Source organism: Enhydra lutris, unplaced genomic scaffold (assembly GCF_002288905.1).
Source record: "Enhydra lutris kenyoni isolate GAN:26980312 unplaced genomic scaffold, ASM228890v2 scaffoldscaffold91, whole genome shotgun sequence".
In the NCBI taxonomy this organism is placed as follows: Eukaryota; Metazoa; Chordata; class Mammalia; order Carnivora; family Mustelidae; genus Enhydra; species Enhydra lutris.
Window position 1 is genome coordinate 1,896,134 of NW_019154175.1, and position 21,434 is coordinate 1,917,567.

Here is a 21,434-nt window from a genome sequence, read left to right on the forward strand (position 1 = left end):
ACCTGGCAGACATGTGGGTTCGTCTCTGTGCTGCGAGAAAGCTTAGGTCGGGGGCAAGTCCCTGAATTACAAATTCAGGCAGAGTCTGTGGCTGAAGCCACAGAAACTGCAGGTGGCAGTTTCATCCACTTTCCAGCACCTGGAGAGGCAGCCACATGGCCTCTGTGGGGGCTCAGAGGACCCCAGAGAATTCTAATTGTTTTTCTTCCTAAATAATCTAGTTTATTGGGTTCCTGCTCGACACCCCAGTGCAGTGGCAGGGACACCTAACCTGTCAACAGAAGTGTGTCTGAAGCGGAGGCTATCGAAGTCACCCCATGCCTGTGTGACGCAGACCCCTTTCTGGAAGGGCCTGGATGAGGGGATTGGTCTTGCTTATAGGCACGATCTTCGCTGGCTCTAAACATCCCTTGGTTCTCTATGCTTCTGAGGGACCAGAAGGGAGACAGAGAACAGTCTCCATGCAGCCGTGTGGTCCTTCTTCCTGCCACCCCTAAATCACACTTCTCTCTGGGGCTCAGTTAAAGACTTTGCATCTGATGCCGATCTGTCAGTTGATCTGGAGATTCTGTGACCACGTCCCGTGTTTATCTGTATCCGTGTAATAGACGACAAGCGTCAGCTGAAATCAAGCAGCAAGAGCAGCTTGTGTTCATTTCCTCCCAACTCTTCATGTTGGGAGGAAACTCTTCAACCACAGTGGGAGTATTTACACCACGAAAATTGGCAAAAGCTAGAAAACAGGCTTTTTTTTTCTCCCCTCCTCTGGAGAAATGGTTACTAAAAATTGTAAGCATACCATTATCACAATCTCCCTGAGGGCGCTGGGCAGCACCCACGGCTCTCTCTCTCTCTATTACTAAACACATACCGGAGTCTCTGGAAGGCTTTGTAAAGATGAGCAACAGAAGATACGTCAAGCCACAGATCTCTCCCAGTTTGACTATAAATAAGTTACCATCTCCATTAAGTACCCAAGTCTACCAACTTTGCCTCCTTTCTGGAGCACTAGATTACTTGTCATATCCTTTCCCTGGGCCATGTTTGATTCCACCTCCTACGTCTCTCTGAGCTGATTCTCCCTTTCACGGGTATGCCAAACAGACCTCCTTGAATTAGGAATTGTTTTTTATCTGCTTCTGGACCCAGGACAATTTTTAGTACTCTCCTTCTTCCAATAGCAGAGTTCCCAGAGCAAGGTGACCTAGGCTTGTCTCGGAAGGATAAAAAGAAGCAGACGTTGGGATTACTGGTGAGGAAGAGGGATACTTGGCTGGCCTGACTCCAGCAGTCAGGTCACTTGTCAGCTGAACTCACAAAAGCCCCCAAAGAAGGAAAGGCAAAGGCAATGTTCCATGTTTGTAATATACAGGGTTCACTGAATTGGTCAAACAGTTAGCAGCACATAGACCCTCGTCTTTCCTGTGTCTCCTGACTTGGAAGTTCTTAGCAATAGCTTGATCTTGGTTTTCCTCCCTAAATGCATAGTCTGGAGCCTGAAACCTAGCAGGCATTCAACAAACATTTATTCAACAAGTAAATAAGTTAATGAGGCAGCTATGGTTCTCAAGGTTTAACGTGAATGCAGCTGTAGTTGGGGGCAGGGAGGGGGGCAAGGGAATGCTTCCTTTTCCCAAACGCTGCTTCATTCCTTACGCTTTAGTCAAAGGGCTAACCAGGCCCCTCCGAGGAGAGGAGGTGATCTGCAAGATATGAGGGTGCAAGAGGAGAGAAAGTTCTGGTAGCAGAGCCGTGCAATGCCGGTTCTCTCTTCAAGGGGCCTTTCTCAACAAAAAGTGTCTGCAGCTCAGGTGAGCAGGGAGTTAAGTTTGGAGGAGAACGGAATTTTCCTCGTGGTCGCACAGACTTGTTTTAACCACAGGAATGAACACAAGATTCAACTTGTTCCCTCAGCTATTGTCTGGAACTCTTTTTCCCTCCAGCCGCCGGCAGCTGGAGGTTTTAATGTGACATTTTTCTTAGTATTATGATTGCTCTCTGGCCTCCTTTTTATAGCTTTTGTGCTTTCCTCCTTGCAGGCTCTTACCCCCCTGGCCTCCAAATGCTTTCGGATGAGCAAGCGCTCTCCTCTCTGCCTTACCAGTCAGGGGAGGACATCTGGGCTTGGTTTATTTGCTTTTTAAAGCTGTGTGTCTCTTCTTCTTCCTGAACCGCCAGCCTGCAGCTCCTCCTTGAAACCGCAAACCACCACCTTCCCACTTCCCAAATCCCAGAGCACCACGCGGAGATGTGCGCAGGACACTGAACTCAATTCATATGCTGTCGAACCATCTTCACAAGGGCTCCTCGGCAACCTTATCATCACCGCTAGAGGAGAGGTGCCTTTGTTCTCATTTACTGTTGCCTGGTCCCCAGCGTTCAAACCTTCCGAGCCTTCCTTAGATCTCATTCTGTGGATCTTGCTTTATATTTTCTAGTCTGTGGGCATGTCCCTGTGAGGGGTCTACCCAACCCCACACAGCTCCATTCGTTCACCTTTAATTGAAGGTGACCTCCGAAAAGTGACCCCAAGACTGATTGACATATTGGAGGTCGGGGAGAGGGAGTCCTTCCGGGATGTTCTTCCTCCATTGTCTTGATGATCTCGCTGGGTCTACTTCATCTTTTTGCCTGGTTTCTGGGTCCGAGGATGATGAATGGGAAAAGAGAAGTCCGCGTGCTTTGGAACCTTGAGCAAGCTGAAAGCTTGCTTGGAGCTTGCTTTCTCTCTGCCAGTATTAGAATGGAAAAGCATTCCTGGAGACAATTATGTTTTTTTATTTTGTTTTAAAGCAGCATTAGAAGGATCGAGACAGATTTCTTTCCAAAACATCCCCCTTTGATGAGGTGCAAAAAGGTTAAACAAAAAGCCAAACTTTGGTTTTAAATATAAGACACCTTTATTCTAATTATAATCATAATGACTCAATGTGTTTGGGATTTAATTATTTGGAATTAGAATTAAAAAAAAGACATCCTGTAATTACCATTGAACTTATCTTGAGGCATAAATCTAATAATTAAATACTTTTAGACTTCATTCAGTGAGTAATTAAAATTTTAAAAATACTGTGGATTCTTTTCCACCTCTGCAAGGAAGGTTCTAAAATTATCAATGGATTCCAATGGAAAGATCTGGATATTATTGCATCGAAAACACAATTCTTAAGAGAATTATCATTTCAGTTATTTGTAGTCCTTTTCCCCTAGTGATCAGGGTGTTTCAGCAGGTGAGAAATGACCGAGTTAGGAGTTGGATCTGAATGAAAAATATTTCCTTCGAGAAAGACAGTTCCCTGAGCTTGAGCTTCATTTTTATTGTCAGCAAGGAGAGGGAAGCAGGTATTGTGCAATTTTTATGAGAACTGAGTTTTGTTCTCTGATCGGTTTTGGCAACAAATAGCGGTCCATATGCTTTCCCCTCCTGGAAGTAGAGCACGGGAATGAGCTTTGGCAGGAGCAGGTGGTTATAACATCCAAGGAAAGGTCTTGGTAGAGGAGTGATTCAGGGAATTTAGCCTCTTGCTTGAGAATAGGCCCCCAATAGGACCAAAGCCGATGCACCAGCTCTGGATGGGGAAGATGAGGAGCTGGCTGGTGTGGGGAAGTGTCTGCTTACATGGTCCAGTCTCTTGAAGCTGAATTGTGAGCACGCCGCCCGTCACTCAGCTCCCCTCACCCCCAACAGAAATCAAGACATGGACGGTGTTATGAGGAAAAGAATAGGGGCTCGGACCCATCTCATGGATCAGCTGTATGGCTCATCTCCTCAGGTTGTCTCTCCCCAAGTGTTCATTCAACCTCCCAGAACATTCCATCACCAGTAAGCCCCCTGTGAAGTGCGGCCTTCCTGGGATGGGCACTACCTCAAATCAAGAACGCCCCATATGAGTGATGCCAGTGAACTTGGACCTAAAGAGGAAATTTGGAATAGGTTCAGGGAGTGCGTACCACCCCCAACAGCAATAATAACTGTAATAACATGCAGACATGTTACCCAGGTTTCATGTATATGATCTATATACTGACACCGCTAGGGAAATGTTATCTCCGTCCTGAAGAAGAGGTAACTAAGACCTAAGAAATAAAACCATTTGTCCACATGTTGTCAACATGGAGGCCAGCTTTGCTATTAGTCATTGAAGTATACAGCAGGGTTCTCAAATGGGATGCTCCTGGGAGTTTCAAAAATTAAGATGCTTGGCTTTCATTCTAAATATATTGGAGACAAGTTAGCGACAGCACAATAAAGAAGTTAAAGTTTGATTTTTGGAGCCAGATAACCTAGGTTTGTTTATTACTTGTCAAGCCTTGACAAGTCGTTAAGCCTTACTGAGTCTTAATCCCTCACCTGTGAAATGGGTATCATTGATGTGCTCGCATCACATGATTACGTGAAAGAGATAATATATGCGCAGTGATTGGCATCCTGAACATGCTTGGTAAATTCAAGCTATTAAAAATTGTTTTGCATAAGAATTTGGCCAAAGCTTGAAAATTGATGTTCATTTAAATGAAGGGAACCTTAGAGAATATTGCAGGTGAAGAGGAAATATCACATTCAGATATGAGATTGTTTTATCCTGATCTTGTTTCACATTTCTACTCCCCAAGTGTTGACATCACTTAAGCTTCTGTCCTTGGTCTTCTTTTCTTCCTCTGTCTTTGGGCATCTCATCCATTCACACAATTTTCATTATCTCATTTATACGGAGGGACCCTTAAGCTTTATCTTGGGTGCCAATTTTTTTCTTAACGTCCATTCTCTTGCTTCTAATTCCTGTGGAATGGTCCTTCTCCCTGGTATCTCCATTCTACCATGCTAGAAGTGGTCCTTTAAGTGTCTCTCTTTACTTTAACAGCCCTACCATACTCCAGCTCACCAAGAATAGGTCCTTTTTGTCATGTCTATTCCCTGTCTCCCATCCAATCAGGTCTACAAATTAGGTCAACTTTATTGGCTCCAGAACGAAGCCTGCTCTTTTCAATATGGGTGATTGCATTGCCTTCCCAACTGCCCAATGAATTTCTTCTTCTAAACTGTTGTGTACACAACCACCAAGTGGACCTTTCTAGAGATAATTCTAATGCTCTCAATCCATGCTCAGAAAACCTTGATTTCTGAAGTATTAAAACTAAAATAACAACTATCTATCTATCTATCTATCTATCTATCTATCTATTTTTGTGTAGATTCCACACCTAGTGTGGAACCCAACACAGAGCCCAACCCAAGACCCTGAATCAAGACCTGAGCCGAGATCAAGAGCCAGATGCTTAAATGACTGAGCCACCCAGGTGCCCCTATTTTGTTTTATTCTAACCCCAGTATTATTACTAAATCTATTTTTAAAAAAACAGCTCAGCTGGAGCCTGTTATATTCTCTTCTCTGGACATAGCCTGACCTCCCTCTTTTATCCTTGGCTCCCAGCTTTACCCGGTGGACTTTTACCCCTACTTCAAGAGGCTTAATGCCCCCTCAGCCATTTACTTTTCCAGATCATTCCTGGATGACAAAACCTCTTTTTTCTCCGTACTGCTGGAGCATTCTGTGTCCCTTTTATGACAGTGATATTATCTTGTGTTGTGGTTTTCACCAAATAATATAAGTACCTAGAGGCCAGAGACCTGCTGTTATTCATCCTATGTATGTATGATCTCATTGAATGTACAAAATAACACCCTCAAGAGAGTGGTTTCCTTCCTCCAGATGAAGAAGCTGAGGCTCAGAACCATTGAGTCAATATTCCAAAGGTTCCAAATGCACGGAGTGATTAGGTGGGCAAATCATTGCAAGGCCACGCTCATTTGGTTCCAAAGCCATCATACAATACTGCTGGGCTGGTGAGGGTTCGGGGAGGAAGTGGCAGGAGGGGTAGAGGTTGGAAAGATGTCGAGGAAAGCTGTAACATAGAGGCAGACTTTGAGTTGGACCTTGATGATCATGACTGCTGTAGGTGGGTGCGGAGGAGGGCCTGCCAGGCAGGGGGGGCAGCATACACAAAGGGGTGGAAGTTGGCTCTCACTAGTTGCTTGTTGAGCAAAGGGCCTGGAAAGCAGGTGTGGTCCACTCTTCTACCTGAATGAGGGACATTCTTAGCAGTGGGGCTTTGTCCTCAGTGGGTTCTCCATTCCCACATAATTTGCAGACCTAGGGAGAGGAGAAGCTGTTCACTGGAAAGTTCTGGTACTCATTTTGATTTTCAGGAAAATGGAAGGACTTTCCTCTCAATCTTTAAGTTTTCAGAATACAGTGAAACCCATCTGGTAAGTACAGTGCTCTCCACGCCGGCTTGGGTTTCCTGCTTCCATCTGGCACCAGCCCAAACTCAGGAGGAAACACTCGCTGAATGAGTCCACAGCTACCCCTCCAGGTGAGGTAAGAACAAAGAAATGTCTTCCCCTGAGTGGTGGGCAGCAGTCCGTGGGTCTTTTGCAGTAACCTCTTTAAGGTCTACTTTCCTAAGCCCTTCACTCCCTGATGGCCCTTGGCCGTAGCCTGAAGCAGGACAGCCAGAGTTGAGAACTCCACGGGCTTGGACCCCATATCGCAAAATCTCAGCCCACACCTCAGTGATCCAACAAGCAGGGGAAGTAAACAAGGAAGATTAAATTAAACTGCTCCACCATGAAAAGCAAGAGCTGAGTCATATTTTCTCAGCTGAATTGAAAGAGGTGGTAAGTTCTCTCTCTCTGAAGGCTCTTCACTTGGTTTAAAAATCACAGGGAATTAGGACCTCAAGTATAACCCCAATTAGAGACACGGCTGCCAAGCCTTTGGATACAGCCACAGAACACGCCCGTTATTTAAAGCCCGATGTCAACCCTGCAGGGAGCTGCATCCTTGTGTTTCAAGTGGCTGCCTTAACAGAATTCTTTTAGCAAAAGGCACTAACATGTATTTTAGGCAAACAATCGAGATGGATTAATAACCTCACTAGAGAATATTTATATACTATTAGGGTGGGCAAGGCCCAGGACACAATGACACGGTGCGAAGCATGAAACCGAAGGCAGACACTATAAGAAAAAAGACTGATTGATGGATTTAACCACACACACACAAAAGTCAAAACCTCTACACATTAAAAACTCAATTAAAAAAAAAAAGCACCAAACTGAGAAAATTACCAGTGGCAAAGTGGCATAGCTTTATCAACATTTATTAAGAAAAACAGAAGCACGCTAGTATAGATAAAGGGCATAAGGTGGCAAGTAACAAAAAAACTGTGAAGTAGAAAACATATGAAAAATATTAATCTTACTGGTAATTGAAGGAATATGAATGAAAGTATTGGCCACAATACTTTGAATACAATGTAAGTGTTGGCCACAATCACCAGCTTCCAGATAGACAATTGTGGGATTTCAATGGGTCGATCAGTTTGTTAAGAGATTTGGAGTCTGATCTTGGCCAGGGTTCTGGGCATGAGGACTGGACAGTCTGCTCTGCAGGGGAATCTGTGAACTGTCATGAGCTTCCCATAGGCACTTTGGCCATAAGTATCCCAAGCCTTAAAAGCAACCATAGCCATTGGCCCAGTTATTATGTTTCTGGGAACTTGTCCTCAGAAAATACCAGGCAAATATACCAATGGGCATGAACAAGAACGTTATGACATCATTACTGGTATGTATAGGAAACTGGACACAGGCTACATGTTAAAAAATTACAGCACAGTATCATAATAGAGCATGGTACAGTCATTAAAATGCTGACATCTACAGTTGTATCTGTCTGCCTGGGAGGATAATTACATTACCTTGTGAAGTGAGAGAAGTGCGTTAGAGAATACTCGGTTGAGTTTTGTTTTTCTTTAAGAAACAATATGGAGATGTTTTAAAAACGGTTGCATTCTGTAGTTTCTAATTTTAAACTGTTCCGTATGTTCTAATTTTTCTCCAAGGAACATGGATTATTTGTGCTCCAACACAGACAAGACACATGTGGTAGACAAAATAAAGAGCCCTTTCTCAGAATGTCCATGTTCTGAGTCCCAGAACATGTGAATATGTGAGGTTACAGGGCAAAAAGGACTCTGCAGGTACAGTTGAGTGAAGGATTATGAGACAGAAAAATTATTCTGGATTATCTGGTGTGACCAATGTAATTACTATGGTCCTTGTAAGAGGGAGGCAGGATGGTCAGAATTATAAAGCTTTGAAGATGCTAGGTAGCATATTTTGAATATGGAGGAAGAGGTCATGGGCCAAGGGAATACAGAAGGCTTTTAGAAGCAGCAAAAAGCAAGGAAATAAATTCTCCCTTAGAGCTTCTAGAAGGGATGCTCTCCTGCTGGCACTTTGACTAGTCTAGTGGGACTTCTGATCTCCAGAACCGTAGGAAAACAAATTTTTGTTGTATGGAGACACTAAGTTTGATCATTTGTTACAGTGGCAATGGGAAACTCACATAGTTCACAAAATCACCGCCCACAATCAAGCCCTGCTGGGGGAAGGGGTAGCAGGAGGGGGTGTGGGGCAGCTTTTGGTCCAGAGACAATCCTCATTAGGCCATAGTTAGTAAAGTGAAGTATGTAATTACAGGTAGACTGAGATATCCTCCATAAGATGAATCCTTCCTCCTTAACCTTGGTTCAAGAATATTTTCAATTGTTTAACCCTTTACCTTCCCTTTAAACTCTGACAAGTCAAGGATCTGTGTTTGCTTCGCCCGTCTTTGCCTCCCTCACCCTAGCACCATGCGGACCCAGGGGCTTTTTGGCTACAATCACCAGCTTCCAGATAGACAATAAATGGAGGGATTCCAAAAGCTACTCTCTACCCTTGGAAGCACACCTTCCAGTTGAGGCAGGACCTTGGAGTTGATCTTCTTCCCTCTTTTTCTAAGCACGTGGTAGAGAACGTGAAGCCAGCTGTGGTCTTTCTTTCAGGTCTGCATGGTTTTTCCTTCCAGATTTCAGAAGCCCAGACTGAGGTTTCAGCATCTGAGCAAACACCCATCCACATTTCAAACCACGAATAACAACCATGGCACCGGAATGGTAGTTTAATACCCGGCATGTGGTTCACATCTCTGTAAGATCCCGGTTCTAAGAATGCTTTTGGGAGCGTCTGGGTGGCTCAGTCAGTTGAACGTCCAGCTCTTGGTTTCAGCTCAGGTCACGATCTCAGGGTTGTGAGATGGAGCCCAGCTTCAGGCTCAGTGCTCAGCACGGGGTCTGCTTGTCTCTCTTCTTCGGCTCCTCCCCCTGCTCGCTCTCTTTCTCTCATAGATAAAAAAAATAAGATCTTAAAAAAAAAAAAAAAAGGAGAAGAATGCTGTTGGATGACTTCTACAAACAAGAGTTCCAGGTTCTCAGAACAGGCTTGACCCCTGACAAAAGTACGAGAAAGAGGTTTTGCCCGTGGTCTTCTGTGCTTGATTATCCCTCGAGTGAATAGACCAGCTTTGTTCACAAAAGTCTGGGCTCCTTGGAGGCCTGCAGAGGGGAAGGCGTGGGGCTGGTTGCATGTGTTGTGCCTCCACGGGATGTCGCCATTTGCTGTGGGGTTCCTGGAGGCCATGTTCGCCTCGCACTGGTGTCCTGCAGTAGAGAAGTGTCAGACGCTGACTCTCAGGCTCAGTATCACTGAGCATGTGGTTTGACACTTAAAGGGATCATGAAAGGAAGAAGGGGTTTGCAGGCGTACCTCTCTCCCTTACATTTAGGAAGCAGACTGCTTTGGAAAGATACAGCTTCTTTGCTAAATTGGTAAGTATGGAGGCAGAGTCTGATAAAACCCTTCCTACTCAGAAGAAGACAAGAGCTCTGAGTGGCACTAGATTCTCTTCACGAAGCTTCTACCCACTCTGAATCACGTGATGCCGGGATCCGGTTGTATAGGCAGGTTCACACAGGCTTGTGGTAAAATGCAGTCCTATATAGCTGATGGGGTGGGAATAGGGTCTTGACCAGGGTGGTTGAACACAAAATGTAAGAGCTTAAAGAATAGGTAATAAAAAGGGTTTTTAAAAAAAGGAGATTATTGGGGCGCCTGGGTGGCTCAGTGGGTTAAAGCCTCTGCCTTCGGCTTGGGTCATGATCCCAGGGTCCTGGGATCACACCCCGCATCGGGCTCTCTGCTCAGCGGGGGAGCCTGCTTCCTCCTCTCTCTCTCTCCCTGCCTCTCTGCCTACTTGTAGGTCTTTGTTTGTCAAATAAATAAATAAAATCTTTAAAAAAAAAAAAAAAGGAGATTATTTCACAGAATAAAACCCCTGTGTGCTAAATCCGTAGAAATCCTAAATCCACAAGTGTGCAGAATTACGCAGAATATGGACTGAGTACGGTCCATAAGGTGTCCAAAATAGCTTCATTTCAGTTTTGCCAGAGAGCAGGCAAATAGATTCAATAAGCCCGATGGCCTCTTCCAGCCTGAATTTGTCGCTTCTGTTCCTAGTCCGGTTTGGCCTCATTTATACAAAACTGGTGATTTCTGCCTCCTCTGCTCTCTCTCCTGTGCTCTCAAACCAAGGAGCTGGCAGACCCCATTCATTAGGGACACGGTCCAGGTGGGAGGCGCTGGGACTGATACTTGCCTGTCAGGTCCCTGTTACAAGGGGCTTGAGGGTTCAGTATCTCGGGTAAGTAAGAGTCACTGGCCACTCCTCGGGAGGGATTCGGGGACTCCAGAGCACGACACTCTGCTGGGCTTCTTGACTTGTGGCAGCCACACCCATGGCTGTGGGAGGGCAGGGACCTTATTTGGGAATTGCACCCGTCAGCACGCCCGATCAACGGCTTTTTGTGTTTGTTATTTTAGCCGTGAATCTTGGCACTAGTGTGTAGCAGATCCTGGCTGTGGTTTTCCTCTGACTTTTCTAGATAAATGCAGCAGATTGAGGCTGCTCCTTGCCATGGAAATAACAGAAGGACGAATACGTGTAGCGCACAGGTTGTCAGAGGTGATTAGAGCTCATATTCCTCTGCTTTTCTCTTCCTCTGTGCTCGTCCTCTGTTTTCATCCCTACCCACGGTAGCAGGTGCTGAGGACACTGAGCCCCAGGGGCCTAGGAGCTTTTGAGAGGCTTCTGACTTAGGACAACGTTGAAGAGCTCCTCTTTCCCCTGCAGCCCCCACGCTGGATCCATAATTCAAAACCAAAATTGCAAAATCAAATTAAATTAATTTCTGCAGACCATTAACATGACAACCAACTCAAAACAAAACTGCGGTCTTGGTGACATGTCAATTTATTTAGTGTGGGATGGGGCTGCGTTTTTATACTTTTGACGTGATGCGGAATGTGAGTGCTAAAATAAGCTTGCCTGGGGCCCACAGAAGATTCACAGCACCCTTCTCTGTAGCTTTGGGAAGGTTCTGGCCCCTAACAGAGCCAGGACGCTGGCTGGGCCTCCCGCAGTTTCTCCCGGGCCTGCGCTCCCAACACTGGGTGGCAGCACGGCACTTCCTAAGCCCCTTGCAGAGTCTGAATGCAAACGGGCACCATTCCACCTTAAGAAGGGCCACGCACACAACCATGCAGAAAGTGCAGTAATCCTTGGACGTGGCTAATCTCTATAATTCACCCAAGTGACAGCTGCAATAGGGGTGATGTGCTCTCATTCGCTGTCACCAGGATGCTATTTTGAATCTTTCTGAGATTAGAAAAAGGATTACAATTGCCCCCAGGGCCTTGCCATGTAATTTTTATCAGTCTTGATCTGTGAGCTCCTCCCCCCTCCCCACTGTGTGTGTGTGTGTGTGTGTGTGTGTGTGTGTGCGCGCGCGCGTGCGCGCATGTATGCACGTGGCTCTGTGTGATGACTGGGTCCACGATGGCATGTAAGGCTCCTGAGGACCACATGGTCTATTTTGCGCCCAATTCCAAGACTCTTTCTTTTGCTATGCCTGGGGCTCAGTGGGGCAGGGCCAGCTTCGTGGACACGCAACGTGTTTCGCTGAATGGGGCCCAGTGCTCAGCAGGTTCCTGGCTTTGGTCCCTCCTCTGTTATTGCTGTGTTAAAATTCTTAATAATTTTTGAACAAGGGCTCCTGCATTTTCACTTTGTCGTGGGCCCCATACACAAAGTAGCCAGTCCTCCCCTGTGGATAGGTGTGGCCAGAGGTAGATTTCTCTCGAAGGGCTGACTCCATTTTCCCAGCCTCCTTTCAGGAACTGGCTTGACTTAGAGAATGCAAAAGCATGGGCTTTTGGTCAGAACTCCTTGCATGCTGGTTGGGAGCCTGCCACTTACTGCCCGTGTGACCTGGAGGACATTTGTCATTGTCCTTGGCAAGTCCTTCTCATCTGTCAGAAGGGTCCCACTGTCCTCATCCCATGGGGCTCGAATACATGCAGAGTGGCCTGGCACGTGGTGGACGGTTGATAACTACCGCTGGCCACCATTCCCCATTGCTGCAAGACATCTGCATCGATTCCTCCCACTTCACCCTCCTTGTCCAGAAGAGCTGGCTCTGGTGAAAGCTTGGTTTCATTTTCAATGGAGCAAGTATAGGGCAAGTGTTCAGTCCACAACCCGACTCCCTGAAAGCTGAAAGCAATTTCCCGTTCAGGGAATGGAAGCATTCAGGTGTCCGTTCCGAGAAAGAGCTACATGGCCACGCTGTGGTTATGATTTCTGCACCCCGGAAAAAGCTGGCTTTACAGAGCCACCTACTGTTTGGGGAGCCTCTCACGAGACCTTCTGATGGAATGGCATCTCCAGGAACCACTCCTGTACTCATTAGCTTATATGTTGTGTGTCGATAGTGGCCTTTTTCTCTGCGGACCTGTGGACACTTGGCAAACAACCATGGATCGCTCTTGCCTGCCTTGATGCCAGATACCCGTGCAAGTGACACGCTTGTCTCCCCAGCTGGATGGGGAGTTGGAAAGCCCTGGGTCCTGGGCCTGCCTCTGCTCAGGACTTTTGTGTGGTCTTGAACAATTTTTCTGGACTTCAGTTACTTCAGGTTAATAATTTCTGTTTGACCTCAGAAACCCTCTGAAGATGGAACAGTCCCACAGTGGAAACACACTTGCAAAAGTAGAAATAAACTCACAATGCAAGGAATGGCAGTATTACATTTTTTTTTAAAGATTTTATTTATTTATTTGACAGACAGAGATCACAAGTAGGCAGAGAGGCAGGCAAGGAGAGAGAGGGAGAAGCAGGCTTCCCGCTGAGCAGAGAGCCCAATGTGGGGCTTGATCCCAGGACCCTGGGATCATGACCCGAGCCAAAGGCAGAGGCTTTAACCCACTGAGCCACCCAGGCGCCCCCACATTTAGATAGTTAAGTTCAAGTTTAAAATCCAGTGCCGTACCAAATAATATGCTTTTCTAGGCATTGAAATTTCTTGCTGCTAAAACTGGGGTCATATGTCCAGGAGGCAGATGGGAAACCCTTTAAAACCCTGAGAAAATGAACTCTATAATCCTGTTTTATGTTAGCGCAGTCCGTTCCCACATGGCTAATAAAATCCCGTGCAGAGACCAGGGGCTCAATGAGTTCTCGCTGGGCCTTTCCAGAACCTCCTTGATCACCTGATGTCAGAGGTATTTTCCCCCCATCTGAATTTTTATAACTTTCAATATCCATCAAAGTCATGTGGCCCTGGATCAGCCAAACCTGGTTTGCCATTTGTAACTTGAAATCTAAGTCTTTGTTCTCATGATGCTGCTAGGCTCCCCGAGGGGAAGCATGGGGTGAAGGAGATATTTACCACCCACTACCCAGCACAGTGCTTTGTACAATGGGGCTGTGATAGTGACAGCACTGAAAGGGACGGCTGAGCTAGCCTACCCCTTCTAACTCGATAGGTTCTACATAGCTGCCTGGAGCCAGGGAAGAGAACCACCTTTGGGTGGGACTCTGTGTGGTCTGAGCTAAGTCTGCCATCAGAAAATGTATTTCCTCTACCAGATTGATGTTAATGAAACCTTAATCTTCAAAGTTATTAATAAATGCAGCCACTTCTGGTAATTTAGTCATATAAAGGATTCTGGGTGACTCGTATGGGAAAGTTTATCAAAATTATAACAAAACTCTTTCAAAAAAGCCAAAAATGCTATTGTGCTATTAAAAATCAGAAAGCTCTTTGATGGGAGTATTGAGAGAATAAGAATGTATTTATGAAGCATTGGCAGTTTCTCACGGGTGAAACAAATGACAGGTCAGATCTTGGACTGCTTTGTCATTCGAATTCTTCATGCCAAGCGTATCTATCCTGACTTCTATTTCTATATTTTACATCTGTACAGTTAAACTTTTCCAGCTCACGCGCCTCCACCAGCTTGCACAGTCCTTTCTATAGACATCACACATGGAATGAAACTGACATTGTAATTACTCATCGCTAAAGATTGTTACTATCTCTCATTTAATGAAAGGAGAGAACTATTTACGATATTGATTAAGAGATGAATGTGGTGTGTATCTGGTAAGTTTCAGGAAGAGTAGGGAATAGACCTCAAGCCATCTGTCCCTGACTAATCAATCTGGTCTAGTAATTAAGGTCACAGTCCTACAGTCTTTTTTTTTTTTTTTTTAAGTTAGCCTCTGAGAGGGGGCCTGGCACCTCATGGCATTAAATGGCTTCAGAGGCAAAAGGCCAATTTTCTTCTAGCCCCAAATCATGAATTCCCCTCAGCATTACGACCCTCTAACGCTTCATTCAAACTGCTTCTCTTCCCTGCGGAAGGAGGGTGACCTTGACCCGTTCCATAGCTCTCCACTCTGCTACAGAGCTGGAGCTGAATATGTCATTGAAACCTTTCACTGGGGAGGGGGAGAATAAGCAATCTCTATTTTAGGCTGAGGTTTTCTGAAAGCTATAAAGCTAATGATCCCTGGAAGCAGCTTCACTTCACTCCGAAGCTTTGAATAATCTTCTGGTGGTAAAAAGAAGCGACAGTAAGTCATTTAGTCCATCCCTCTGTCTCTGGGCTGGATTATGAATTAAAAGTTCCAGAAAGGTGGAGTCATAACAGTCCTTATGCTTGATAGCACTTTAGTGTTTACCAAGCATTTTATATACATCATTTCATTTACCGCTTTTCCCAAATACTTCAAATTAGTTATTACTGTCTCCGTTGTACAAAGCAAATTGAAGGTCAGAGAGGTTGGGACTTAACGGAAAGTCACGCTGCTTGAAAGTGCCAGCTCCTGGGCATGGACCTTGTCAAATGTCCTTTCTACACCATTACTGCATCAAACTATCTGGCAGATTTTGGTTTTCCCCAGCCAAGGAAATTTCTACCACTTCCTTTTAGGTCCAAAGGCCCTCACGGATGGTTCTGTCAATTCCCCTGTACCTAAGCCTGCATCCTTTGTTCTCTTCTGGTCTAATGCAAATGGGTTTCCATTCTTTAAAGAATAATCTTAGACTGACCTACGGTTGACAAGAGCCATCCTCATGGTCCATCTTCTCAAGGTTGAATATGCCAAGGTCCTTGGGTGTCTTCTTCCACTAGCTTGGGAGCCAACCAGTTCTGCCATTGGACAAGTCGTTCAACCGACATATCTTTTCACCTGTAGTGAGGGGATAATGTCACAGAGCTTACAGGGTTGTTGTGAGGATTAAGTCAGAAAATACACAGAAAGTGCACATGTGAGATGCACAACAAATCAATATACTTAAATTATGTTTTTCCTCTTTCCTACCTTTCCCTTAACTTCCTGTCTGGTTTTTCATTGTCCTTGGAGATCCCTTCCCCATCTAGGGGTCTAGATTGGTAGCCTGGCACTTTTCTAAGGGACTCTACTTTTGATAAACCTTCTCTAACAAATCATAGAGACAATCCTAGAAATACCTGAGGAGCACACCAGAGGTAAGCAGACCCTCCGCTGACTCAACGCCTTTTATTCTTGTATTATCCATGTGCACCAATTATAGGCCTAAAACAGAGCCAGGAGGTGCCACCTAACAGCATTTGATTTATTAGTTTTATTAAACATAGATGCCTTTAATGTGGAGTTGTTTGTAGCCTGTGCTGGATTTCTAGCTACTTTATCGCATCTCTTGGCCAATGTATGAATTATCTTCAAAGGACATGGCTTTTGCTTTTTATCACACTTTCTCTCCAACTACCAAGGAAGAGGTCACTTGGGAGACACATCCTTTCATGGCAAGAAAGTAGCCTCGTAGATCAAACATGTGTTTGTTCCGGAGTGGCGAAGCAGCCAGGGCAGCCCTGGAGGAGGGACTGACATTGCTCAGAAATCCTCATCAATCACATACCAAATGGGACCCACAGGTAAAGGCTTTGCTGGGAGATGAGTCTAGGGAACGGAGGGAGTGGAAGGAGAGAGTGCTGTATGGTGGGTAGCCCATCTGCTGTGGGGCCAGAGAGGGTTTCAAATTCTGTATCTGCAACATACCAGCTTAGAGGCAGATCCGCGATTATGCTGAGCCTCATCGACCTTATCTCTAAAATGGGATGAATGCAAGCTTCCTCCTGGCCTTCTCGTAAGCCCTGATGAGATTTTTGACCAAGGTGAATTTCCTTCCCCTTCCTTTTGCTAATTACAGCCTCACCTGATGGTCTTAACCTTGTGAGTTGGTGTTGCTGAAGGAGAACTTGATGAGGGGGCCAGGAACCTTTGCTTCACTTAACCTCACTTAACCTTCTTCTAGCTTTTCCTGTTACATGGTAAGTTGCATCAAAGGAGTTCCCCTATTTTTATTCATTTCTGACTTTCCCCCAGCATCTATCACACAGAACAGAGGGTCAGAAAATGTAATTGAAATAAAGTCAAATGGACTCTTTTTTGCACCTCTGTGATGATTTTGTTTCATTTTTGTTAGGCCCAGCAGACTCGACTGGAAGAGTCCAAGGGTGTTGGCTGCTGATAATAGCTTCTGAGTTCCAGGCAACAGCCTGGTGTTTTGGAAAGAACACTGAGTGGTGAATTAAGAGACCGATGGTCCTGGCCTCACTTAAGTGGGTTTGAGTTCTGACTTTCTGATCTTGGAAAAGTCATGTTGGAGAGGAAGAATTTTCCCTCTATTCTTCCTGGTTCTTTTAGCTGCCCCTATAATCCAATTAACATAATTTATGTGTTACATATATGTCACAAAACAAATTATTATGAGAAAAGCAAATTTAATTTTGTACATATGCGGGCCCCATAAGAATATAAGGTCCACAGACAGGCAATTTAGGATTATATGATATTCTTAGCTAAAGAGAAGGGGTTAGGGGTCTGAGACCTAAGGGAGGCAGACAATTCACAAGAAGTTGGGAAGAACAAATGTATGATAAACAAGTGTTTGCCATGCCATGCAGAGACAAAGGGGCACATAGAGGAATTTGATCTCCCCCAGCTTAGCACACCTACCCCATATTTTTTGTGGTTACTTCCGGTGTTAACTCTCTTCCAAGAGCAGGTCCTCTATCTAAATCTTTTAGACAGTTTAGGAGGAGGTAAAAATCTCTCTCTGAGTCTTTTGGGACTTGGTTGACTTCAACTCAAAATAATCAACATACCAAATAGCGTATTTGGGAGAGACTTGTTCTGAACCCTGTCAGTGAGTTAACCTCTCTGGGTCATGGTTTTCTTATCCAAGAAATGATGATAATAATATTTATCTCACAAGGTTGTTGTGCAGATTAAATTAGTAACTATATTTAAAACCTTAGAACAGTGCCCGGCCCATCGTGAATGCTGTCTGTGTTTGCTGCTGTTACTAGGACTACTTCTACTACTATTTCTAACCAGCTATGCCAGCTATGTGATGTTGAACAGGGCTCAACTCTTTTCCAGCTGTAATGTTCTGTGACTTTGAAGAGTCTAGAGGGAGTAGAAAAAAAACAACAAATGGGGGAATAAGAAAGGCAAGACAAAGCAGAACTTATGTGCAAGGGGCCTGCAGCTGTGGTACGGGATCCAGAGTGTATGTGAGTTCCGGTGGTGCCATCACCTAGACCTCAGATGACAAACTTGTCCAGGTGTTTACACTGGGCTGGATACCGAAGCTATTAGATCGAGTCTTATGACACACTTAGAAGATAAGCTCTTCTGACTTACAGAAATGGAAACTCATAAATACTAAAATAAATTCCAACTCCTTGAAACTGGCAGTAAACGTCAAAGATGAGAGTTGAGGTGGGAGCTTCCATCCCAGGAATATTCTAGAGAGTTGCAGATTGCAGGACCGGGGCTTAAATATGGGGCCAGAATTGTTCAGGTTTTGTTATTCCAAACAGTTTTCTACCTTGAGGCGGGAATGGACCAGCAATTGAAGAGAGGCCTAGCTGTCATTTTTTGGCCTTTAGTTCATTCTGTCATCAAATACTTAATACTTTGGTAAATATGATATGCAGGACCTGGTGATGGAAGCAGGTGGGGTTGACAAAGCTTCTTGCTTCAAGCAACAACTGTCTTCAGGATGGATGGACCCTCAGAGGAACAGATACCTACCGTGGAGTTGTGGAATGCAGCCCCGGGAGAAACACCTACCAAGGAGAGAAGCATTTATAACTTGTTGGGTGGGGTAAAGATAGAGTAATTTACTGCTGACAAAAGAATGTTTTTCTTCCATCAAAAATAGAATTTATTGTCTGTATAATGTGTGGAGTCTCCAGACTGGAAAAGCAACATTTTGTTAGAGATGCTTTGCCTGGTAACATCCACCCCAGACACCAGAATTCTTTAAAAAAATAAAAATAAACATTTTTCTTTAAAACGAATACAGGGTATTGTAGAAAAATTTATGCATGGAAAAATTAAAATCTTTCATAATCTGACTACCAAAGATAGCCAATTAGCATTTTGTTGTAATTCTATGTATTTTCTGTAATCTTTAAACATGGTTCAAAATGGCGCAAAATATAAACAATTTAATTCTCTTAAATCTAACAATTAGGCATAAGCATTTCCATGTTATTAGAAAGGTTCATAAGCATTTCCATGTTATTAGGAAGGTTCATAAAATTATTGTGATGAGATTATAATGTTCTGTTTGTTTCTATACTGGAATTTACGAACCCATGATAATGCTGGCAAACACTTCACGTCACTTGCGATGTGCCAGATACTGTTCCAAGTGTTTTACACTATTTCATTTAATTCCCAAACAACACTATAAGGCTTACACTGAAGTTCGCTTACTTTCTAGATGAAGAAATTGAGAGGTTAAGTAGCTGGCCCCAGGTCACTCAGCCGAGGAGCAATGGGACCAAAATTGGAAGGAGGCACTCAGTGTTCGCTCTTACAGCTCTCCATACCATTCAGCCACTGTAGTGCTGTCAGCCCTCAGACAATAGCACTCCTCTTCCTCCCTCCTCCTCCTCCCCTTCTTCTTCCCCTTCCTTCTCTTCTTCTCATTCTCCTTGTCTTTCTTCTTCTCCTTCTCTTTCTCCTCCTCCTCCTCCCCACCTCCCTCTCCTCCTTCTTCTTTACCTCCTTCTCATCCTCCTCCTTCTCCTTCTTCTCTTCTCCTCCTCCTTCTTCTTCTTCTTCCTCCACCTCTTCCACTCTGCTTCCTCTTCCTTTCCTTCTTCTCCTCCTGCTCCCCCCTCCCTTCTTCCTCTCCTCCTCCTCCTTCCTCTTCTCCTTCTTTAAATAAAACCACTTAAAGAAAGTGTCCTCTTTTCCTTACAAGTGAGAGCGTGGGCTGCTGAACCCAGGTGGGCTCTTGGCAGTCAGGTGGGACGCAGGGATGGATGGGCTGCCTGGCCAGTGGGCTGCTGGGTATGTGAGAATTTTGCAGACAGAGCCCAACATGACAGCCAGACTGTGGCAGAGTCAAAATTAGAACATTATTTTCTGACTCTTTCCTACCCTATTTTTCTTTCTACTGCTTTATATAAAAAGGCACACAATGTCTTTTTTTCATAAGGAGAGACAATGAAATCTTTTTAGAAAATGGATGTCTGGAATGAGCCTTTGGTGGGCAGAAACTATAGCATATTAATTATGGCAGATTATTTTCTTCCTATTTCTGTATTTATGTCTTGGCTTAGCAAGTTGCAGGATTTTCTGAGCCTTGTGAGTACTGGGAAGGGTTTTGCACTCTTCTCTTTGCCTGGGCAGATGAGAGTAGGATGTCACCTGATTGGGGAGACCAGGTGAAAGGCAGGGGGCGCGCATGTCTCCGCCCCTGCCAAATCCACACCCTGCCCTTCCGTCTGACTCTGATCTCCTGCCAGAAGGTCTAGACATCCATCTGTCCCTTGGGCACTTGGACTCTCTGGGTTCAGTAAGGTGTGTGGCGGACCAGGCTCTTCCTGGAGGCTGGCAGGGTAAAGGCCACTCTTAAGACCCCATCTCCCTCATCTGAGCCTGGGGACTAAGTGCGACAGAAACTAGTATGAAAACTGATCTTGACAATCACAGATCTGAGGTCCTGCAATCCAGGTTTGCCAACATTTATATTTGGATTTCCTTAAGCCTATAGTGCCTAGTTCTCAAGTGGTTTAGAGTCCACAGGAAGATGTGTGTGATTAAAAGTCCTTTTAGGGACACCTGGGGGGCTGAGTTGGTTAAGTGTCTGCCTTCAGCTTAGGTCATGATTTCATGGTCCTAGGATTGAGCCCAGCTCCTGGCTCAGCCAGGAGTCTGCTTGTCCCTCTCCCTCTGCCCTTCCTTCCCCTAACTCATGCTCTCTCTCTCTGATTCAGATACGTGGGGGTATGTGATCAGATACTGAGAATCAGAGGAACAGGGAAAGATAAACTCAAGAATTTTTTCGTGGGAACTATAATTGAATTCCTTTGACATTTTTATTAAGAGACACCAGTAAGTATTAAAATTCTCTAAAAACCTAGGGAGATTGGGTTTCTTTGAATGTGACTCTCTTTGTAGAGTGGGCTGTGACTTGGGCTCAATTGTAACTGGGTTGTACATGTCTCCCCAAACATTTAATCTGACTTCACAGATGTTATCAAATAGAAATGGAGAAAAAATGCTTCTAATATCCTAAGCCCTGGGACGTGGAGCTGCAAGTGTCTGTCTGTGTATGTGTTCAGGGGGCTCTGGGAGGTCCCAAATTGAGCCCCTCCTGTTTTACACTGAGGCTGGGAACATGGGGAGACCCCTACACTGCCCCCTGGTGCCTACTTGCTTGAGATCCCTAGGCTGTTGTTGGAAAGAAAAGATTTGAGGGGAATGAGATTGGCCAAAGACATACAGCAAAGAGGAAGGAAGGGGAAGTCTGGACATCCATCCTTCAGGACCCACACCCGACGATAACTCCAAACTGGGGTTTGCTATAAAAGAAGGAGTAAAGCAGAAACACTGGCTTCATCAGACGTCACCAGTGTCAGGCAACACTAGGGAATTCTTGGGCAAACAGCCGGCTTTGGCCACAAGAGGTGATGGGAGGTCTGAGGTCTCTTCCCAGACCCCTTGGTCTCGGGCATCTGTGGCCTCAGCAGCAACTATCACTGGAGGGGTGGAGAGAGAGTCAGCAGATCCCACCTGGGGTGGGAGAGATGTTTGTGATCCCCTGGGGAAAGGCACACACAGACACTCTTCTCT